This window comes from Rattus norvegicus, chromosome 15 (genome assembly GCF_021556685.1).
Source record: "Rattus norvegicus strain SHRSP/BbbUtx chromosome 15, alternate assembly SHRSP_T2T, whole genome shotgun sequence".
Taxonomy (NCBI): domain Eukaryota; kingdom Metazoa; phylum Chordata; class Mammalia; order Rodentia; family Muridae; genus Rattus; species Rattus norvegicus.
The window spans coordinates 7,897,345-7,920,638 of record NC_141548.1 but is presented as its reverse complement, the minus strand read 5'-3'; the positions used below and the strand labels follow the sequence as shown (position 1 = coordinate 7,920,638).

The following is a 23,294-nucleotide window of genomic DNA, read 5'->3' as shown; positions in this document are numbered from 1 at the left end:
AATTTCAGTGCTTGGGTACATTCCTATAGCATCAAGCCCACCCTGCTCCATCCAGCAAGTCCATGACATTTAGGACTGCCAGATTAAACTGAGAAGTCCTATTTTTCCTTTTTTTTAGTATGTATTTCCTACTTGTGAGTACATTGCAGCTATCTTCAGACACACCAGAAGAGTGTATCAGGTACCATTGCAGAGTTCTGTAAGTACCCATGTGGTTGTTGGGATTTGAACTCAGGATCTCTGGGAGAGCAATTGGTACTCTTAATCCGTGAACCATCTCTCCAACCCCTGACAGATCCTGTAGCAACATACTGACTAAAATTCTTTGTACATTCCTTCAAAGAGTTAATATTTCCAGGCTTGAATGACAATGGTACATTTATAACTTAAATGAAGTATTTCATAAGTGACACTGGTCTCAGATATTGAAGTGGTGGTGAACTTTCAGAAATAGAAGGATGCTGCAGGATAGCAGTAGATGTAATTGCACTTTTTATATATAATACACATAGCTTTCCAAACCTATTTATTTTTATTTTAGTTTGTTTAAGATTTATGACGTATAGAGCATTCTGCCTGCATGTATGCTTGCAGACCAGAAGAGGGCGCCAGATCTCACTGCAGATGGTTGTGAGACACTATGTGGTTGCTGGGAATTGAACTCCGACCTCTGGAAGAGTAGCCAGTATTAACTGTGGAACCACCTCTCCGGCACCATTACTTCTATTCTAATCTGCCTGGTGTCTCCAGCAATTTCCTTATAAATGTTCTCTTGGTATGATAAAGTTTGATTTTAACCTGTGCACTCAGAAGGGACACACATCTGCAATGACATGTTCATTTTGAGTTTTGTATTTGTAATCCAAGATCTTTTTGTTTGTATTTAGCATGGAACTATCTATGTAAACAAGGATGTTCTACTCCCTGCCTCTGCCCTCCTGCTTGAACTCTTGAAGTAACAGTGGACCACCACCATGAAAAATCACAAAAAATCCACAAAAAAAGCAATTAAGTGCCTACTAGGGCGTTATAAAATATACTATCACCTTAGATGATTCACGGCATGGCGTATAGATTAACAACTTGTATCTGGGTATTTCGAGGCATTGTTCCATTGGACTAGACAGAAGACTCTGGCATGAATTTTCTAATGGCGCTAAGTGCCCTTTCATTTTTCTGAAAGTCTTTTGGACTTATGCCAGAGTGAGGGATGTGCACGAATCTCACTGGAAATTAAGTGTTCGTTTCCTTTAAAGCTGAGGTTGGGTTTCTTTCGAGAGAGGAGTGGTTGTGACTGGGATGAATCAGGTCTCCTCCAGCCAAGGCAACTGTGGGAGAAGACATCACTCAGGTGCACTAAATTCTCACTTCCACAAGCTGGCACCCCATACCTAGCAAAACATATCCTCATTTCTTCAGGACAAACATGTAACACCATTTGGGTAGAAGGGGTCAGAACAAGACCACTCTTCTGTTTCCCTTTTATTTATTAAGTGGTGATCACCCTTATAGACAGCAGACTGCTGTGGTCAGAATGGAGGAAGGTGATAATTTAAGGCCGGTCACTAGTAGGAATTAAAAGTTGACATTTTTAGCCGCAGATAGTATAACAACATTTATGACAATTCCAAGGATATAATCATTAAGGAAAATTTGCAAGCTGATTGCCCATTAATTATTATATATCAATTGTATAAAAAAATCAAAGAAAAGCTATTGCTAAGGAGTACTGATCAAAAAGACTGCATATTTTTATTTTTTCATTTTAACTTGGTTTCAAACGGCGTGTGTGTGTTCCTACATTTTAAATTGATGTGAACAACGAGAAACTGTCCAGAGGGATAAAAAGAAATGATAGAAGAGGTGAGGAAAGGAAGGACAATGGTATTGAGAGGCAGAGATAGGCGCAATATATGGTGTATACATATGTGAAAATTAGACACAGACACAGACACACACACACACACACACACACACACTTGTGCAATAGCAGCAAGGTCCTTAGCAGGTAAAAGAACTTGCTACACTAGTATGATTATCTGAGTTCAATACCTGGGACCCATGGTACAAACATGGACTGAATATTGTGGCAAATATATGCAGAGACACACACATATCCACTGGCAAATAAAACTTTGAAAATTCATAAGCATTTGACTTTAGAGGCACAAGGATCAGGAGTTGGGAATGAGGTCACCCCAACATTCACTTACCTCAGAAAACCCAAGAACCGAAATTGAGCTAAGCTAATGAGTCCAATTAAAGTGTGGCAAATGCAAGAAAAAAGAATTTTAATGTGCAAATATGTACGGCATAAACCACAACAAATATTAGGTTAGAAATATCAAATTGCTGGTCCTTTATATTAGTTGATAGAAAGAAAGTAACAAAGAAACGAAAAAGAGAGAAAAGAAACTAAATGACAAACTTATGAAGGGAAGTAGAAGCCATCAAAATGAAGGCAGGGAATGAAAGAAAATGGGCTGGGGTGCCATGCTTGAAGGAGGAAAACACTTTAGACTCTCTGCTCTGATGAAGCTGACTAAGGTGGTGCCTGAGGGTCCTTCACAGGCGCTTTTGCGCTGCCTGCTCAGCTTGGGCACAGTTGTTTGTCCTCTTGTATTCTGTGCAGATTCCAGGTAAGGCGGGCAGTGGGAGAGCCAGGTCTCCAGCTAACTGGCTAAGCTGCTGTGCTTCAGAGCACAGGGTGCTTTGTTGCAGCTTGAGCAGGAGCTCCTGAGTCTGCACAGCCGCTGCCACAATGTTTCCACCTCACTCCTGCTTTCCTCCCCTGTGAAATCCCCTCCTGAGTCATGTTTGCTGCTTGCTGTTGTCCTGAACTGCTGCCAAAGAAAAACAAGCTCGTTCCTGAAGAACTATTGCTGAACAGGTCCTCTTCCCCATATCCTAATAACTTTTCTCTTCCATTACCTATGATGTGGGCTACTTATTAAAAGTAGTTTGCAAAAAACTTTGCCTCCATCCTGCTGTAGTAGAAATAAGGAAAAAGGAAGCAGGTTCTTGTGTACAAAATACTTTATCAGAGGTCTTAAGCTCCTCAGGCTTCCTCAAAGAAGCTCTGAAGGCAATTTTAGGAAGTATCTAATAATATTGTATGTGATAAAAGAAGAGAGGCCCTTGGGTCAACTGAAATCCAACTTTATTAGTCTGGTCTCTTAGTCTTCGGTGCATCTATCCAGGCTCTTCTGGCTTTTAGAGTCTGTAGCGAGAAGTAATGTGTGATTCTCATAGGAGGACTGACTTTGTATGTTACCAGTACTTTTTCCCTTGCAGCTTTTATTACACTTATTTGTTCTCCATCTTTACTGTCTTAGGAAATATATGCCCAGGGGAATTTCTTTTCCACTCCAGTCTATTTCATACTGTGTGCTCCTTTTACTTTGATGAGTCTCTTGTTTAAGTTAAGCACATTTTCTTCTATGATTTTGTTGAGAATTTTTGTTTGTTTGTTTGTTTGTTTGTTTGTTGGTTTTTGTTTTTGTTTTTTGTTTTATTTGCCTTTGACCCAAGTTTATTTTCATCCTTCCTATATACTTTATTGTCTTTATCATTATTATATTTGTTATTTTGCAGAAAAATCCTGTCTATTTCTTGGATGTTTTCTTCCAGGATTGACTTCCTTCCTTCCTTTCTTCCTTTGCTTTTCCTTTATTCCTTTCCCCCTCCACTCTTTTCCTCCCTTTGGATTTAAGATTCCCTCTATCTACGTATCCATTCCTTCTATCATCTCTTCAATGCCTGAGGTTCTCTATTCCATCTGTTGGAGTCTGTTATTAAGGTCTGCCTCTGAGAGACTATTTGAGTTCCTACATTTTACTCATCCACATCTCTCTGTTTAGGATTTCTTTATTCATTTCCTTCCACAGTTAGTGTTTTCACACATTTCTTTACTTTCTCTTTAAAGGCCTCTCCCATATGTGCAAATGCTGTTTTACAGTCTGTTTTATTCTTGTTCTTCAATCATGTTGACATATTCAGGGCCTTCTGTCATAGTGTTGATGGGCTCTAATAGAGATTTGAATGCCCTGGCTGTTACTGGTTGTGTTTCTATGCTGGTCTGTAGTTATCTGGGCTTGGGAAGATTGTAATTCTAGGTGCTGAATCTGGTTTTGTGTGTAGAAAGTATTTGATCCCAACCATGGATTTCTGCCCATCCTTTGCCCAGTTAGTTTCTGGATAAAAGATTCACACTAGCTTTATATCTATGATAATCCTTAATTAGCACAAGAGCTGGGCAGATAGCTATCCTCTATACTATTATGCATATTTTTCCAATAATTCCGTTATATAATTTGCCATGGTTTTGTCTGGGATGCTTTAAACTCCAATTAGCCCACTCACACGGCCATTATTTAAAGATTTTTACCTCATGGTGGCTTCTCCTCTATTTACGTTCTTCTTTCTACCCCTGTCTGTCATGGTCTCCTCCCACCCCCAAGCTGGAACCACCAGGGAACACCTGTCTTAATTCTGCACAGCTTTTGACTATAGGCGTTTTAATTTACAATTCAGAAATAACTTGGAGGCAAGGTCACATAAGAGTGTGCATTGGTGTTTTCTTTCTTTCGTTTGCTGTTGTTATTGTTGCTGCTGCTCCTGTTTTTATTTTGTCTTTTTTTTTTTTTTCAGAGCTGAGGACCAAATCCAGGGCCTTAAGCTTGTTAAGCAAGGGCTCTACCACTGAGCTAAATCCCCAACCCGGTTGCTGCTGTTTTTAATTTGTCTTTGTTGGTTTGGTTGGTAGGTTGGTTTTTGAGACAGTGTTTCTCTACTGTATTAGCATTTTCAAAAGCCAGTGCTTGATTAAGATATCTGGGGTCAGAGAAAGGCCTGAGTGTTAGTATTCTGCTAGCAGCCTTCTGATGGAGAACTCACAACTCCTGCTGCACCACACCTGCTTAGAGGGTGACACGCCCCCACCTTAATGATAATGGACTAAACATCTGATTCTGTAAGCCAGCTGCAATTAAATGTTGTCCTTTATAAGACTTACTTTGGTTTGCTATATGTTCTCAGCAGTAAAACCCTAACTTCAGGGCCCTCTGAAGGATCATTTCCCCAATGTAGGGGACTGCCAGGGCGTTGAGGGCACACAATTTAGGGCAAACATAGTCATTAGCCTATTGGGTAGCGCTGACCTTAAATATTAAATTATCATTGTTCAGTTCTTCAATCGCTGCCAACTGTAGGCTGGATACAATGGGGGCTAGAATGCCATATACATCTAGTATAGGGCAAAGGGAAGGAGCGTCATCCAGTCCCAGCAGTCTCTAAGGCTAATTTAGTTAAGGTCTAATTTAGAGTTCTATGTATCCTTTCTACCTGCCAGTAACTCTGGGGATGATATGCATAATGACGCTTCCAATTCGTCTCCAAGATCTTAGTTAGTCCCTGACATTTCTGAAATATGAAGGCAGGCCCTTATCTGGTCCTATTACCTTAGGTGCTCCAAATCTTGGAAAATCTCTTTTAGTATCTCTATCCGTCTATCCAGGAGGAAATGTCCACAAAAACCAGCAGGTATTTTGAGCCATGTCTTTCTTCCTTGATCTCTATAAAATCAATTTTCCCAGTAGAGGCCTCCAAGCTCTTACCTCTCAGTCAGGAGTTTGGATATTTGGGGTGACTGGGAGATTTGCTCAGCTGATAAGCATTAAAGTTTGTCATTTGTTTTACTCCTAAGTGAGTGACTCTGTGGATCTTTCTGAGAAGAGTTCTTGTTAAAGAGATGGTTAATATTAGCTTACGTTCACTCAATCATCACCATCCCATTTAATTTCTTTTTCTGCATGTATCAGTTGATCTAGGTGGTTCAGGTAGAACAGTGCCCAATCTAGAGATGCTGTTTTCTTTAAGACTATGTCCTTAGCGGCCTTGTTAGCCCATCTGTTATCTCTAGCCATTGGTTTCTTTTCCCATGATGAGGGCCTGTGTTAATGTTATTAGCTTGGCCCTTTGAATTGAAGTGTCTGGAGGAACAGACTGAGTCCAGACTACCTCCATTTCCAGTGTCACTACTGCCCCTGCTCTCCTCTGACCCTCATGGGTAAAGCTGCTTTTGTTAATAAACCAGATCTGTTCTGTCTCTGACAGAGGAGAATCACTTTGATGGAGTGGACAGTCAAAATCAGAGTTGGGCAGCAGAATTGCATGGATCGGGGAAACAGGTAGCTAGAAAATATGTTAGCCAAGATAGATTAATAAAGTTTGATAATGAAACATGTAGGCATTACTGAACAGCAATCAGGATTGTGTGTGTGTGTGTGTGTGTGTGTGTGTGTGTGTGTGTGTGTGTGTGATGAGTCCCAAAGTTAACTTATCCGCATCTTTATCCAACAGTGCTGTGGCAACAATAATAAGCAGGCAATCCTGCTGTCGCTGAGTCCAGTTTCTATGATAAATAATCCATTGGCCATTTCTATGGTAGTCTTTTCTCCTGGATCCAGGGCTTTGTTGGCTAGAGGGGCTCTAATTCATTCTTCTTGTCTAATTTGTACTCTTCTATACTCTCTGCAACTTTTATTAGCTTGTATCTGTAACTTTATCTAATATTCGGCACTAACTAATTGCTGAAAGCCAGGGATCCCGTACTAGAGTTCTCTGTTTTCTCATATTTCATATCATATCTAAACACTGGCCAATTATTGTTTAAACCTGCTTACAGAGCCTGGTGGCAAATCTGGAGGAGATCCCTAACCCTTACACCCATTAAATAACCAATCTGGGTGGGTTCCCTGTGGGCCCAAGGGCCAGTTTCTTGGCCTATGTCTGTGGTGAAGAGAACCTGTAAGAACTTTTCGGGGGAGTTGGTGTCATGTCCTGAATACAGTTTATTCTACATTATGCCATCTTGTGGCTGGTCCCTCAGGGGAAGAGAGGCCTCAACATGAGCCTACCAGAGGCATCCCCTTTCTTTATATAAAATAAATCTTTTTCATCTTAAAAACTCAGAGACCACATTTACTCGGACAGGGAGCAAGCATTTCTCTTGGCAAGAAGGATATTCATTTACTGAACAAAAGATGTGAGCAGGAGTCAGTTGCAAACTCTGTTAATGGATACATATGACCACTTGGGGCCTCTCCTGTCATGGACCCTGGATGCCAGACTGCACTGTGTCTGCCCTAGGCAGAAGGAGAGGGGAAGAGGGGATAAACCGGTGAGAAATGTAAAGCCTGGAGCTGGTCCTGAGGGAAAAAGAAACTCAACAAATGACTGCTGAGAATTGAACTCAGGACATCTGGAAGAGCAGTCAGTGTTCTTAACCATTGAGCCATCTCTCCAGCCCCAAAGCTAACACTGTCAACAAGGATGGAGCTAACCGCTAGGCTGGACTCAGATTTTGTTCACGTTGACAAAGAAGTGTTAGCAGGAGGAGGAGGGAAAACTTCTGAAACACTATATCCTCTACTGCTGACACCTTGGGGGGGGGTCCTGTGGCCATTTAACATCAAAAGCAGGCCACTCTAAGTTATATTAAGTGGTCTTTAGTCCTAACAACCTGTCCCATGTCAAAAAATTTCGTCAGTCCAAGTCCAAGAACACAGAAAACAAAAGAACAACTAACACAAAGTGTCCTCCTTCGCAGCTGAAGTACACAGACCAGCCTGTCCATGCCACGGACAGGATAACTCAGGCCTTCTGCTCCAGCCACTGGCCAGATCAAAGTCCTGTTACTGAGGCTGTCCGAGCCCTCCTTAAGCTTGCACATATGAATCTGACCAAAAGCAGAACACATGGAAGCTAGATAGAGGAGACGTAGACAACTGTGGTACATCGCTCAAGCTGTCACTTCCCCGATTCACCACTCTCCTGTGGGACCCCCACAAGAGGGGAGTTTACTGGCCAATACACAAAATGTGAGGTACAAATTGAACCACTACCTGAACCTCCTGAAATGTGACTCACAGAGGAGGAAATCTATGTAAAGGCAAGAGTTTAGTCATTCCAAAATATCAGGGTCATCCCATTTCAGAGAGAGAAGTCCCTGAGCAGAGTCTACCAGGGAGCTATATACTTGCAATTAGGGTAGAATTCAAACAATTGGGGCAGAATTTGGACAAAGGTAACTATATAGGGTACTATCAGTGGGGAGAGGCAACCTCCAAATAGACTGGCAGTCAGTGGGCTGTTCTGGGACCTTCTGAGGGAGTCGGATGGGGAGTCACAGGAGGCTTTTTCAACAGTCTGGTTTGCAGCTGTTGCAGGAACTACACTAGTTCTACTCCTCCTGGAAGGGAGGGATCCTTCTGTGCTCAGAGGTTTGTGGTGGAATTTTCCCACTGTCCTCAGCTTGGCCCCATCTCTGACTCTTTCGTGGGGACTTTGGATCTGGAAAGCTGTGGGAATGCTGTAAATAGGGCTTACTGGGACATCCTAGAACAAATGTGGAAGACGTTGTTACGGAAAGTGGTTTAAATCGTGTGACTCTGTCCCAAGCCTTCTGTGAAGAATGTCAATATTTGCCTAGAGACTCTTTGGGGAGGTTTTATGGTAAAGAATGTGGCTACCTTTTGCACTTGTCTGAAGAATCTGCCTGAGACCAAGGTTATGAGAATCAGATAAATTGAATTGAAAAAGGAAGTCTCAGAAACACCACTATGTGGCCCCCATAGTCTCGTAGGTTTGAAGAAGCCTCTGGAGGCCTCAGAGTGGAATGTGCAGGTTTGTATACACTTGGCCCAGGGACTGGTACTATTATACGGTACGGCTCTTTGGAGTAGGTATTTCCTTGTTGGGTCAGGTGTTTCCCTGTGGGTCTGGCCTTTAAGACCCTCATCCTAGCTGCCTGAAACTGAGTATTCTGCTAGCAAACATCAGATGAAGATGTAGAACTCTCAGCTCCTACGGCACCATATCTGCTTAGATGCTGCCAGGCTCCCACCTTGATGATAAAGAACTGAAGATCTGAACCTTTAAGCCAGCTCCAATTAAATGCTGTCCTTTATAACATTTGTCTTAGTCATGGTATCTGTTCAGAGCAGTGAAACCCTAACTTAAAACTTCACATAGATGCCTGGAAGTCTAGATAATTAGCATGCAGACCCCATAAATGTGTCCCTACATATCTCAAGAAACACTTTATTCAGGTATGATCCATTGGAACTAGTAAGGAACACGATGAAGGACAAAAGTTCACAGTAGGGGCTGGAGAGATGGCTCATCATTTGAGAAAATGTTTCTCAAAAGACCTGCAGGGCACCTAACAATCCTCTGTCACTTAAGTTCCAGGTGAAACACAGTGACCCCTTCTGGCCTTTGGGCAACGGTATGCACAGACCTACAGAAGGCAAAACACTCATAAATATAAAATAAATCAACGACAACAACAAACAAAAACAAAAGCACCCAAAGGAGGGAAAAACAAAGGAGAAAACTCATAGGGCACCTTTGCCTGGATATTTTGTCCAGCTTTTAAAGAAATCTAGAAACTGAATTGTAATCTATGTGGTCTGCTTGAGTTGAAATCCCAAATGGAACATAGTACATTGTCAAGAACAAAAGTCATCATCCTAATCAAGAAGAACAAGAAAACAACCAACCATAAAAACCCTATCCCCTGAAAGGTCTTGCAATTTATTATCTCCTCTGTGCAGTTACAATTGATATCATGTTTGAAGGAAACCAAAAGCAAGCAATTCTGTTTCATGACTGCTTCTATACTCCCTATAATATTGTTTTATTTCCTGGGAGATACTACAGAACACCTGATGAATATTCCATTAATATGTTCAACACTCTCATCCACAAAAGAGTATATTTTAGTGGTCACTAAATATTTGATAAGGATACTGCATTGATTTTTTTCATCATGAAGTTGGTATTCAGAGTTGGACATACAATCTACACTGAAAGTACAATTTTCTTTGTATCTCAGTCTGACTGGGAAGTCATTGTGGTGCCCAATCCCTGTGAGAATGCAGAATCCATCTCTGCCTGAGAGCTGTGGGATTTCAGATGGTTACATCACACTTCAATAAAGAAAGTTCTTAAGAGTGACGAGTTCGAGATCACTGTTTGATTCACAAGGATACATTCGATTTACTCAAAAGCAACAGGACACAAGGATTCAATATCTGCGGTGTAGATGGTCTTGCTGGCCTCCTCACAGAACCTCTTTCCCTCCTCACAGGATGCTTGCAGTTCAGTCTGCTCCACCAGCAGTTTTCTGTTCTCATTCATCAAAATCCTTACATTCTTCTTCAATTCATTGCATTCATTCAGGAGGTGGAAGTTTCTGATGCTGAATCAAAAACAAATAATGGTAAATCCCAGGCAGTTTCTGTTTGCCTGCCACTCCTGCAAGTACAATCATCCCTTCAAGGGCCCCATCCCCAGGCATCTCCAGACTAGAGCCACAGTTTGCATGTTAGCACCAATTAGAGGCAGGTCAAATCCCGAGTCCGCACTCCATGGGAATCAAAGTACTTCAGAAAATCCTGACACTAGAGGGTATATATACATCAAAGCAAAGGACATGGTGCATATGGGTGCTTATGTGTTCATGGTATTCTAAAGCCATTGGCAGGTAGAGGGCCAATCCCCTCTGAGGGCTGATAGAAGACTCAGCAGCTATACAATCTTCCCATGTGTTTCTCATGGATCCCAGATCTTTTTTCAAAGTCATAGCTGGACAGAAGTATTCCCCGCCTAGTGCTGGGGTCTCCTTTCTGTCAGTGACTCACCGGTAGGAATTGTTCTCTTGCATGAGCTCCTTGGACTTCTCCATGGCATCACTTATCCAGTTGGTCATCTTATGCATATCCATCGTTCTCATCTCATGTTGGGATTTAAGCATTGCAATTCAATGTTCAGCCTGTGTTAGAACATGGCCCAAGGAACAAATAACTGTCTGAACTCATTATTTCAGAATTAGATGAAGTGTAAATAAAAAATAGCCAATAAAAAATTCAAATTCAAGGAATGGGGGCTAGGGAAGGAAGTGGAAAACTCAAAGACCACAGCAAAAACACAACAGGGAGACTCAAACCATCACTCTCCCATAGAAAATATTTCTCTGCAAATCAGCACACATTTGTTTTGAAATAAGTAATCCTTAAAAGGCTGGTGAGATATGGTCCTATAAAGACCCTCTGTATAGGAGGGGGAAAGTCTGAGAGCTGCATGTTTGGGAATAACAAGTGCCAAGAATTTATTCCCACAGACCTTTTCTAGGTCACAGTAAACCATCCTTGGATAATTAAAAAAAGAAAATAAAGTTCAAAGCAGGAAAATAAATAAATAAATAAATAAATAAATAAATAAATAAATAAATAAGTGAAATCAGACTGTTTTCTGGACTACCTAAGCCCAGTATATAACACAAACTTGCTCCTTCCTATTGGTTCTGGTTAAATTCATTATCCTGGGCATTGGACGACAGAGCTAGGGGACCAAATGGAGGGAGCAGACCTTCAAGATCTGGCCAGGTCAGCATGAAGGAATTGAACAGTTGTGTAAGAAGTATAAGATGTTTCCTCCAGTCTGTGCCATAGCATTGGGTCCAACAGAAAGATGTGATGACATTTCTCTTGTTTTGAAAGCAGGGATTCTCAATCCTTGTTACATGACTCCCAGAGGCCATAATTACTTTTTACAGGGAAGAGGATTCATAACACCTCCTCCCCTCAGGAGAGTCCTATGTGCCAGCACGGTAAACAGAAGGAGCAAAGTGCTCTGTTGATCAATGACGGCCTCCATGGACTCATCACTATCATGACCTGCAAACTGTTCATCAAACAAATCCTCAGACCCAATCAAAGGTCCCAGACTCCCTGATCCTGAGCAAAACACACACAAATACTTTCACATCCATCCATACATACCAACCCATATACAAACATAATTAGAATGCCAACTTTATCATAAAGGTGCCATAGAATCAGTGTATAACGACCAAAATCAGAGTAAGAGTGATGACATTCAGGCATTTCATTCACACACTTAGATGCAGCAAGTGTGACCAGGTCCTTCCAGCTGTTGAAAAAATCCAATCCAACTCCAAGGAGCTCAGGGTCAAGTACAAGAGAGGTTGACCCTAAACACACAGCACCTAGCTTCTCTCACAGGCCAGCACCTGCCAAGGCTCCTTAAAGTCCAGGATGAGAGGTGAAACACTTTCTTGATGTCTCTTGGCTTAGCAGAGAGAGCACAGACAGTCAATAGGTTACAGGGCATAATGACTACCTGTAGTTCAAACCATCATTGACATAAAGGTCCAGGATTTGAGAAAGTTCATCCCGCTCAGATTTACACTTCTGGATTTCAAGTTTTAGTTCCTCCAAATTCTTTATAGGATTTTCATGGTTACTGATGAAATTTTCTGATGATGCCTTCCTAATAAACCCTGTAGATAGATAAACACAAGTGAATGTACATATTGGATAGCCCGTGGGTAGAAAAGACCATTCTGAGTCTCAAAATGGAGGTTGAGGAAGCAGAAAGGCTGGAGACTTGTTGAATCCCTGAAAGAGAAGAAACGCTATCCTTAATGTGGACTCTTAAGCTATTTCCCTCTTCCCAACGTCCATTGCCATACATAAGCCTCACTCACTATTACATGATCCCTCATACTGAAAGATAGAATCTACCTCAGACATAAAGATTTGGGACATTGTCAGCAGATATCAGACGTGGAGCAGGTAAATCCTGGAGTTCACAGCACCATCAAACCCTAATCGTGTGTTCAAGCTTAAAGTGTCTGAGACCTCAATTCATGACTAGGGGATGCATCCTTCCTTGTTCTTGTCATCACAGACTTAGTAACCTACAGTAATCTAGAGGATGAAGTGCTTCAACTCCCAACCATGAATGGGCACATTTTATCCTCATAGGGCTTCCTCCTGGCATTCCTTGGCAGTAGAAATTAAAAAGCTCATAGAAAAGAAACTGCAGGCCTGCCAATTCCTGGCTCTCTGTCAAATTAATCATCAGGACTCTTGACTCTTGGTCTGCCATTGACAAATTCCAAGGCTCCTGCTTGTAAGGCCGCCTCCTGAAAGGCTCAGCTCAAACCTCCCTCCTGGAGGAAGTTCCCCAACTCTACCCAGTACTCACTGTGCCTTCCCCAGAATGATTTCATTCTTCTGTACTTACAAGACAGGAGGCCAGCTTTCTTCTGCCTCGGTCTGGTCTCTCCTTGGTCTCCCCCCTCCTTCTGAACGAGCTTGAGCAGCTGGTGAAACATGCCTATTTGTGAACCCAAAAGGCACTGATGGAACCCCAAAGGCAGTTGGTGTCACAACAACACTGGTGACATCACAGAAGATTCTAGTGCTCTCTTAGATACAAGAGATTGTCCAAGGAAGAGATTACTGATGACGTCACTCGGGAGTTCTATGGCTCCCTGCTACCCAGCTCTCCCAAAAGCAACCAATGTCTATGGGGCCCTTTTCTGCAGCCTCTCCTGTGACCCAGGGAATATCCTTTGGCAACTTCTCCTCCAGACTTAGATATTTCTCTCTGCTTCATCGGATGTCATCAATGCTTTTGATGGGGAGAGTTGGTTACAACCCTGAATTGGATAAGAGATTTTTGTTAGCACCCAAATCCCTAGGGACCATAAATGAGGGAGATTTCTCTTAATAATAAATCTACACCTGAGACAATGCACATACATACAGTCCAATTCCCAAAGTGTCCCTGTTTCCTAGAGGCCAATATATTTCTCTTATACTTTTAATTTTATAAAACCTGAATAATATTTGCTTACTGGGCATTCCTTGATAGCCAGGACTATTTCCACATAAACGTCTATGTATTTCACAAAGTCAATGGTTTATAATCCTACTTTTTGCAATAAAAACTTCCTTTTCTTGGGAATATAGGGGGATTAACTACAGGGCAAATATAAAATCATAAATTTCTGTCCCTTCTTTTACATATTAAGTTGGACATCATCCCTTTCTCAAATATAGCCAGACAATTAAATTGGTCATCAGTGAGCAAAGGTCAACCTGGACTGCGTGTTCCTACATTGTAGCCCGACAGCCATCACTTCTCCAATATTTGTCTTCCTTCATTTCCAAGTCCAGGCACGAGGATATCGGGGGTTGCCCCTTGATACTTTACTCCTAGCAAACATAAGAATCAGCAGGATGGGGAGGGAGTCGAATGGCCTGTGGTCAGGTTAAACCTCAATTTTAGTGGGTCCCTAAGTTCAGGGGAAAGTCCATTTGGCATTGTCATCTGTGGCTTCTGTGTTCTTATCCTAGGTGCGCTCAATCTGTGCTATGACGCCTCCTAACCTCACAGATGTAAGAGTGAAAATCACGTTTGTCTTTTCTGGGAAGGGCTCTGCCTCTGACTCCCACCTGGAGTTGGACAACATCGCTATGCAAAACTCAAAAAGGAGGGGTGGAGATGGTGGACGCCTCAAAAGTTTAGGGTCATTTCTTCCAAATAAGGCACACATTTTTCCAATGTAATTTTTCCTTTGTTCTTTCACTCATGGTGGCTGGCTTCTTTCCTGGCCTGAAGTATACTGGAGTCCAATCTTTTAGACGACTGAAGCATCTGTTTTTGAGATGACAGGCCCACCAATGGGCCTGCTGCATACAGGCTCCTATCACCAAGGCAGTTGTTGTTACAGGATCATGGCATGGCGGCAGCAGCACACGATCTCTCAGTCTTCTCTGCTGCAATTGCTAAAATAATAATAGGGTTGTTTGTTTTTTTAAATATTTTATTGGAAATACCTACAATGCTGGTCAGAGTTGATACATGCCTTTAATCCCAGCACCCATAAGGGCTTTTTTCTCTTTTTTTTTCTCTTCTTTTTTTGCAATTGTTGTTAGAATTCCCATTGCTTTCTTTGGTAATTCCCTCTATTTGCTCTGTACCTAGAATGTTACCCACACTCTTCATGGCCCTATTCTTCATGTTAAAGATTTTACTCTCACCATCCACACCACACATGATCACATTATTTACTTTCAAATAAGAAAAAAAGGCATGAAGAAGAGAGTTATCTCATATGGTCTCAGGTAATCAACACAACAGGACTTTCAACTAGGCTGCTCTACGTTCCAGCTCACTGGATGCAGGCCTGAGGCCATGGGGTATCTTGGAAAGGAAGAAGCACACACTACCTCACAGCTCTCTCTGCTGGCGACTGCTAGAATTGTGACAGGACCTGTGTTTGTTGGCACACGCCTTAATCCCAGCATTCAAAATTTATTTTAATCGTTGATGTTGTTTTTTTGTTTGTTTTTTGTTTTTAATCCCCCCAGCTAATTGCTCTATACCTAGAATATTAAGCTCACGCTCTGGAGGGACCTATTCATGTTAGGCGATGCTTTTATTCTTACTAACCACTCCACAGATGATCCCATTATTTACTTTCAAATAAGAAGACAGTCATAGAGAAGTGAGTTAACCAGTATGCTCTCACAGAAGAAACACATCACGAGTATGGAATGGCACCCCAATCTTTTGCATTTGTTATGCCTTTTAAATTTTTTTATTCTTTATTTGTTTTTAGTTACATTCAAATGTTAAAGCCTTTCTCTGTTTCACACCCATATCCCCCTACCTCATCCCCCTCACCCTGTTTTTCTGAGGGTGTTTTTCTACCCACCCAACCCTTCCTGCCACCCTGCCCTGACATTCTCCTACACTGGGGCATAGAGCCTTCGCAGGAACAAGGGCTTCTTCTCTCATTGAAGCCCAACAAGCCACTCCTTTTCTACACATGCTGCTGGAGCCCTGGGTCTGTCCATGTGTACCATTTGAATGGTGGTTTAGTCTCTTGGAGCTGTAGTTGGTTGGTATTATTGTTGTTATGGGATTGCAAACCCTTTCAGCTCCTTCAATCCTTTCTCTGCCTCCTCCATTGTTCTCAGTTCAAAGGTTGACTTCAAACATCCGCCTCTGTATTTGTCATGCTCTGGCAGTGCCTTTCAGAAGACAGCTATATCAGGCTCCTGTCAGCTCGCACTTCTTGGCATCACCAATATTGTCTGAGGTTGGTGGATGTATATAGACTGGATCCCCAGTTAGGGCAGTCCCTGGGTAGCCTTTCCTTTAGTCTCTGCTCCAAACTTCATCTCCATACTTCCTCATGTGAATATTTTTGTTTCCCCTTCTGAGAAGGACTGAAGCTTCCACACTTTGGTCATCCTTCTTGAGCTTCATGTGGTCTGTGGATTGCATCTTGGGTAATCTGAGATTTGTGCTAATGTCCACTTATCAGTGAGTGCATACAATGTGTGTTTTCTTGTGATTGGGTTTCCTCACTCAGGATGATATTTTCTAGTTCCTTCCATTGACGTAAAATTTCCATGAAGTCATTGTTCTTAATAGCTGAGTAGTACTCCACTGTGTAGATGTGCCCCATTTTCTATATCCATTCCTCTGTTGAAGGGCATCTGCGTTTTTCCCAGCTTCTGGCTGTTATGATTACGGCTGCTATGAACTTAGTGGACCATGTGCCTTCATTGTATGTTGGAGCATCTTTTGGTTATATGCCCAGGAGGGGTATACTGGGTGCTCAGGCAGTGCAATGTTCAATTTTTGAAGAAACTCCAGACTGATTTCCAGAGAGGTAATCCAGTTTGCAATCCTACCAACAGTGGAGGAGTGTTCCTCTTTCTCCGCATTCTCGCCAGCATCTGCTAACACCTGAGTTTTTGGTGTTAGCCATTCTGATTGGTATGATGTGGAATCTCAGGGTTGTTTTGATTTGCATTTCCCTGATGACTGAGGACTTTGAACATAACAGAAGACATTTTAAGAAATGATGCTACCCTAACTGGTGGTCTGCATGTAGTTGAGTGCCAATGGATCCATTTCTATCTCTTTCTACACAGTTCAAATCCAAGTGAATCAAGGAAATCCACATAAAACCAAACATGCAGAAGCTAATAGAAGGGAAAGTGTCACAAATTGCCTAGAACACATTTGCACAGGAGAAAGTTGTCAGAACAGAATACCAAAGGGTCAGGCTCTAAGATCAACAGTAAATGTATGAAATCTCAACAATCTGAAAACTTTCTTTGGAGCAAAGGACACTACCAATAGGACAAATCAGCAAGCTACAGATTCAGAAAAGAGTTTTACCAACCCTACATCTGAGAGAGTGCCAACATTCCAAATATACAAAGTACTCAAATAGGTAAACTCCCAGACAACCAAATAACCCGACTTTTAAACTGGGATAGAGAGCTAAACTAAGAATTCTCACCTGAGGTATCTCAATGCCTGAGAAACTCATCAAGAAACGTTCGACATCCTTAGTTATCAGAAAAAGGCAAATCAAAACGAACCTGAGATCCTTCATTACACCAATCAGAATGGCTAAGATAGAAAACTGAGGCAGTAGCAGATTGGGCTAGGATGTAGAGAAAGTGGAACACTCCTCCATTGTTGGTGCGATTACTAGCTGTATAGCCACTCTGGATATCAATGTGGAGGATAATGGGAACAATGCAAATAGCTTTACCTGAAGACCCAGCTTTACCACTCACTTCAGCGCATATACTCAAACCTGATCCACATATGACAAGGACGTGTGGTTGAATATGTTCATAGCAGCCTTACTTATATTAGTCAAATGCTGGAAACAACCACGATAGACCTCAACTCAACTGAGGAATGAATGTAGAAAGTGCGCTCTATTCAAACAGAGGAACAGTACTCGGGTATCAAAAATGAATACCAGGACCTTTGTAGGCAAAGGGATGGAACTGGAAAATAGTGAAGTAGCAGAGATCGAAAAGGACATAACATGGGATGTATTTAGTGACAAATGGATGTTACCCAAAAGTTCAGAAGACCCACTATACAAATCATTGATCACATGAAGGGTAACATGTGAAGGCCAAATTGTGGATGCTTGAGACCCACTTAGAAGGGGGGACAACATAATCATGGGAGGCAGAGGGATGGAGGGACCTAGGTAGAGGCATGGAAGGATGGACAAGGGGCGGGGGGAGTAGCAACAATGAAAAGAGACAAGAGAGAAACCCAGAGGAAAAGTGGAATCAATGACAATAAGCATCAGGGGTGGGTGGTGAACTTGGGTAACCCAAATGAAAAATGAAGAAGTCAAAATGTCCTCATTTACAGATGACCTGATTCTATTTTAAAAACTCTAAAAATGTATCACAGTCTTTTAAGACTGATAAATACATTCATAAAAACACAATACAATGTGAACACACAAAATTTCTTAGCCTTCCTTTATGCCAATCCAATTCATACCATGAGAAAATCTGGGAAAAATTCCCCTCATAATAATTTGAAAATATAAAATAAAATGATGTGGATTAAAATATTTAATGCAAAGACAACTATGAACTAGCTAGAGGTGATGCTAAACAGACAAGTTGTCTCTAAAAAATTAAGTTTCTTAAAGCTGAAAATACATTCATTAAAGTAGTAGAATGCAAAATAACACACAAAACTCATTATCTTTCCTGTATACCAAAAACAAACCATGAGAAAGAAATCAGGGAAATATTCTACTCAAAATACTCTTAAAATATATAACAAAACACCTTGGATAAGCACACTTATAAAGCATACTATTAGTAAGAAGACATAGGAAGTACCCACGATCCATCCTGAACACATATAAGAACTTTCCAGCTGATGTTCTGAAAGACCTTAAAGACTTGAATAAATCAAAGCTTTTATATCTTTATGGATAAGTAGATAATATAATAAGGTCAGTTTTTGATGAATTAATAAAATTAATACAATAAATAGTGATTAGAAAATTTTACTACAATAAATCACCCACTTTTATGAAACGCATGAATTTGAATATAAATATTCTACTATGGGAAAAAGGACAACTTTTAAAGTACAAAGAGCTAACATGTTTAGAAATATAATTTTAAAGAGAAAAAAAGAGGAAGGAAAAATTGTCATGAGAAAAAAATGTGATAGATACTTAAGCAGTGTCATGCGGTTGGCAGAGTGAATATTTCAACAGATTAGAGTGTCCAGGAACTGTGTTTATTGATTTAAAAACCTTCAGGAGGAGGGATTATCAGAGCAGATCTCAAGAAAATTCTGAATGTTCAAATTAGTTTCCTATTGTTATAGGAAACATAAAAATGCCAATGTGGGAAAGTGAAGGTTTTATTCACCCCATAAATTACAGTTCATCATCAATGGAATACGAGATAAGAACACAAGGCAGCAGCTTGACAACAGATAGGAACTCTGATTATTCATCTGCTCAGCTACCTTTCTCTATGACCTCTCCTCCCCTTACTAGGGCTGGTACCACCCACAGTGGGCTAAGTCCCCATACATCAATTGCCATCAAGAAAATGCCAAAGACACAGCCTGCCAGCCATTCTGATGGCGTCAATTGATCAAGAATGCACCATTTAGACAGCTACACTTAGCCATCACAGCAAGGTATAAAAGGAAAATACAAACCTTAGCCTATTCCAGAGAAAAGTAACACTTCATGAATAGAATTTGAGGTCACAAGTGAAGTTTCATGTGAGGAAGAAATTAGAAGGAATTATGACAGAAATCGAACTTTATTTAAAGTAAAAAGTGACAACAAGTCAAAGCCACAGATAAAATGTTGGTAACTTTGACCTCTTCAAACCTCTTCTGGAGGCTGCAGGGTGGACGCAGGGCATGGTTGTTGGCTGGCACCACCATGGCCCATTCACTGTTTTGGTGAAGGATTTTCCATCAGAAGCCTTAGCCTTAGTACAGAGGCCAGGTCCCAAGTACTAATCATAGTCAGTCAATTGGATGACAGATCTTGTGCTCCAAAGAAATGGAAGAGTCCATTTAGTCATGATTTCAGGATGGCTCTAACTCATTTCAGAGTCATAGATATTGCAAGCATCTAGAACACCAAAAGACCCATTGTCTCACACCAGTATTCTCTGCTGTGCCCTCAGTCACCACGGTAATAATCAGTGGTGAGCTCTATAGTATTATTTGTTCCAGTTTCCTGGTGGTGCTGCTTCCAAATACTGTTTCTTTGACCCAGACAGAAGCTTCAAGTAAAATAATAAATAATTTTTGCATTGAAAGCCATTGTAGTTGTAGTTAACAATGAAGACCTCAAGCAATCTTCCCTCAGTCCTCCTGTTTTAGGTTTTTTGTTTTTCTTTTGTTTTGTTTTTCTTTTTGTTCTATTCTTCTTAGGATCTTCTTAGAGTGATCATGAAATGGTCAGAAGAAGTTCAAGTACAAACTCCGATGTGCAGAAAGACCCCAGTCTTTCTGGCAGGTCCACTGTGTTTGCTGCATTAGGGCTTTTTCCCTTTTGCCTTACATGTTACTCATTACCACTCTCTTGGAGCCTTTTATCCAGGCGTAATTAGTAACATATCTATCATAATTATTTGAAATTCAATTATCCAATTCTAACTACTCTATCTCCCACTACAAACCAGAGACAGGCGTTGAGTCCTGTAGGGTGTGGTTTTGATGCTTAGATCAGGAATCTTCCTGTGAACGCTGATTCTTGATAGTTCAATAATGATGCTGTTGGCCAACCAGCTGGGTGGCATAGGCAGGTCTTCTAGTTTTCCTCCAGGCAGGCTAGGAGACACAGGAGAGGAGAAGGGATTTAATACTTCAGAGGGAGTAAGAGCTACCAGCCATTTGATATCTAGGGTTGAGTGGCCTTTGATGGTCTCCCAGACTGGGCTTGGTGTAGCGGCCAGGAGGTTATAAACACAATAAAGTTAAGAGCAGATTTGGGTGCTGAGCTATGACCAAAGGCAACTTAGCAACTGAGCTGAGGGCAGATTTAGAGGTGCTGAGCTGGGAGTAAAAAGGAGGGCATCCTATTTGGAGGAGGCTTAGAAGAACCTGGCCACTGAGCCGTCTCATCAAAAGTATCTTAATGTATGTGTCTTTTATGTGCAATCCAAAGAAACCTGGGCAGGGTTGATAGCTTGGTCTGCCGAGAGCTTAAAGTGAGGCAGTAGAAACAACACTCTACAGAGTCCTATGTGAGCAATCCATGGGCATTAAGGAGGGAATCCAAAGTCACCTTGACTAAGAGAGTTAGAGCTGACCCAGATGTAGCTTTTCACTATAACCATCCCTTCCTTTTGATCTTTTAGTGTGCCATTTCTTCAAGAATATTAGTGAGAAGGAGAATTTGACTCTAAAGGTTATTCTTGGTTGTTGAATTGTCTTCATCTGAGATTAACCAAACCACAAAAGTAGAGGGGAAATCTGTGAGGGATTTCCGTTTAATGTAAATTCAAATTTACTTCTAATCTGGATATTTGAGGTAGGAAGTCACACCTTTAACCCAGAACTTTAATCCTGATCTTCTTTTTTCTTTTTTAGTCATCTACAGATACATCATTATTAGGAATGTGTCCTTCTCACTGGAGACCAGAGAAGAGACCTACAGTTCCATGATACTTAAATGTCATAGCAAGACATCAAAACAAAATGTCAAAGTGTGAATGGAGGAAATTATTTAGGACAGTGTTTTGCAAACAAGTTTTGATACAGATATTCTTGGAAGGAGAGCTCTGCAATTTTGCATTTCATATTTGACTTTGCTGGTACTCTGACTGGGATCAACATAAAACTTCTTGGGATTTTCTTAATCTCCTTTATGAATAGAGATGAATGAACCATCAGCTCTGTCATCTATGTTATTATGGCTACAGTGAGGACCAAGTATGCTAAAGTTCTTCATCTGATTTTTCAAACAGCGTGCTCATACAGGTGTGAACCTCTGTGGGTTGTGGGAGGGCAAGGTTGAGAACACTGGCTGAGGGCTGTGAATGGAGAAGTGGGACGATGCATGCAGGAGGGAGGGAAAGGCCTGAATGTGGCTCATGAACAAATTCACAATATCCATTGACTTAATGACCATTCAGGAAGTGGACTTCTGCAAAATGACTTGAGCTGACCAGCATGGCAGGAAACCAGAAACAGATTCAATGGGGATTTAGATCAACTGGATGGGAAACATGGGCTTAGAGGCAGAGACGTGTCAGCACATGAAGAGTGGAAAAGCCAGTGTGGTCTGTTAAGCTTCTCAGCCCCATGGTTAGAGGCAAATAGCAACAGGTTTTAGCACTGAGGAAAAGAAGAAATAAAAGCCAATTTGTTGAAAATCCCCATCACCAAAAAGTAGTGAGATCCTCTGTGATGCACATCATCTCTCAGGGGCACTGGCCGTCGGAATGGCTGGATGATGGCTCTCGGCATGGGCTCTGCCTGCACCCCTTTCCTAACTGAAGACCTCAAATCTGCTTCAGCCGGGTCATCAGCTCTCCATTCTGTGGCATGGAGATCAGATCGCTGCGTCTGCCTATGCAGTCTTTCTTTACCTATGAAGACCTGAGGAACTGTTCTCCATCCAGTGAGCTGTTGTAATTAATCTTGAATCTCATTGGTGTTGTTAGTGGCTGTGATGTTCACAGACTCCAGAAGACCAGGACTGAAAGGCAGTTGACTGAGGATTTCTTGGGTCTTTCTGCAATAGGGGCAGGTGGGCTGGATGAACACGACCACCTTCCCAGATGGGAACTTGCAGTTCACAAACCACTGAGCCACGCTGACAGGCTGCAGCTTTCCAGGAAGGAACATTCGGTTGAGGGTACTGGTCCCGTGTCAAATGTGATTGGAAAACCTGATGTCTTTGCTTCTGTGGACCAAGACCGGAAAAACCCAACTACATAAAAATCTGAGGACAAGTTGTGAGACGTTTGTTCTTTCCTTCAATCATGTAGGTCCTAGGAAGGAGCTCAGGTGTAGGGAGTTGGCAACAATTACCTTTATCTGTTGAGCCATCTCACCTGCTGAATCCCTCATTCATGGAACTGAAGAAACTCTGTATCCATCTCGTATTCTGTGTATATATCTATGTATCATTCGTAGAGTGGATACTTTTGTTTGTTGGTTGGAAAGCACCAGTCTGGAGGGCTCATGGTTGGTCTCAGTAGTCCAGTCCAGGAGCTGCTTTACAAGAATCATTCACTGATCTGGAAGAAACTCTTTTTATAGGCAGTGAGATCTTCTGGAACAATATCAACCATCCTTCTCCCTTCCCAGTGTTGAACTGAATCATTCTCCACCAAAGGCCTGTGGTCTCTGCTGCAGGCTGCATCCTCCCAGGCTGTCTGAAGCTTGTTCATAGCAGTGCATTTATGGGACGGCAACATGATTTCCTTACCACTTCACTCCCCCCCCAGGAAATATTTTTCAATTCTTTACTTAATCTGATGGGTCTAATCTACATCATCACCCAGGATGAGATGGGGGAGTTCTGTTCCAACCCGTACAGTAAGAGATGCTGAGATATGATGCTGTATCCA

At 41.6% G+C, this 23,294-nt stretch overlaps 2 pseudogenes across 1 annotated transcript in view; both read right to left on the bottom strand.

The window, feature by feature from the left end:
• Window positions 1–13,255, bottom strand: part of LOC148000799 (uncharacterized) — a 42,913-nt pseudogene extending 29,658 nt beyond the window's left edge. The window contains exons 1-2 of the transcript XR_015638204.1: window positions 13,117–13,255; window positions 12,208–12,367 (exon numbers count right to left, since the gene is read on the bottom strand). The product of XR_015638204.1 is annotated as an uncharacterized LOC148000799 (transcript). The remainder of the gene's footprint in view (window positions 1–12,207; window positions 12,368–13,116) is intronic.
• Window positions 13,256–22,220: 8,965 nt separating this feature from the next.
• Window positions 22,221–22,566, bottom strand: LOC134482253 (glutaredoxin-1-like; annotated as a pseudogene).
• Between the last annotated feature and the right edge of the window lie 728 nt (window positions 22,567–23,294).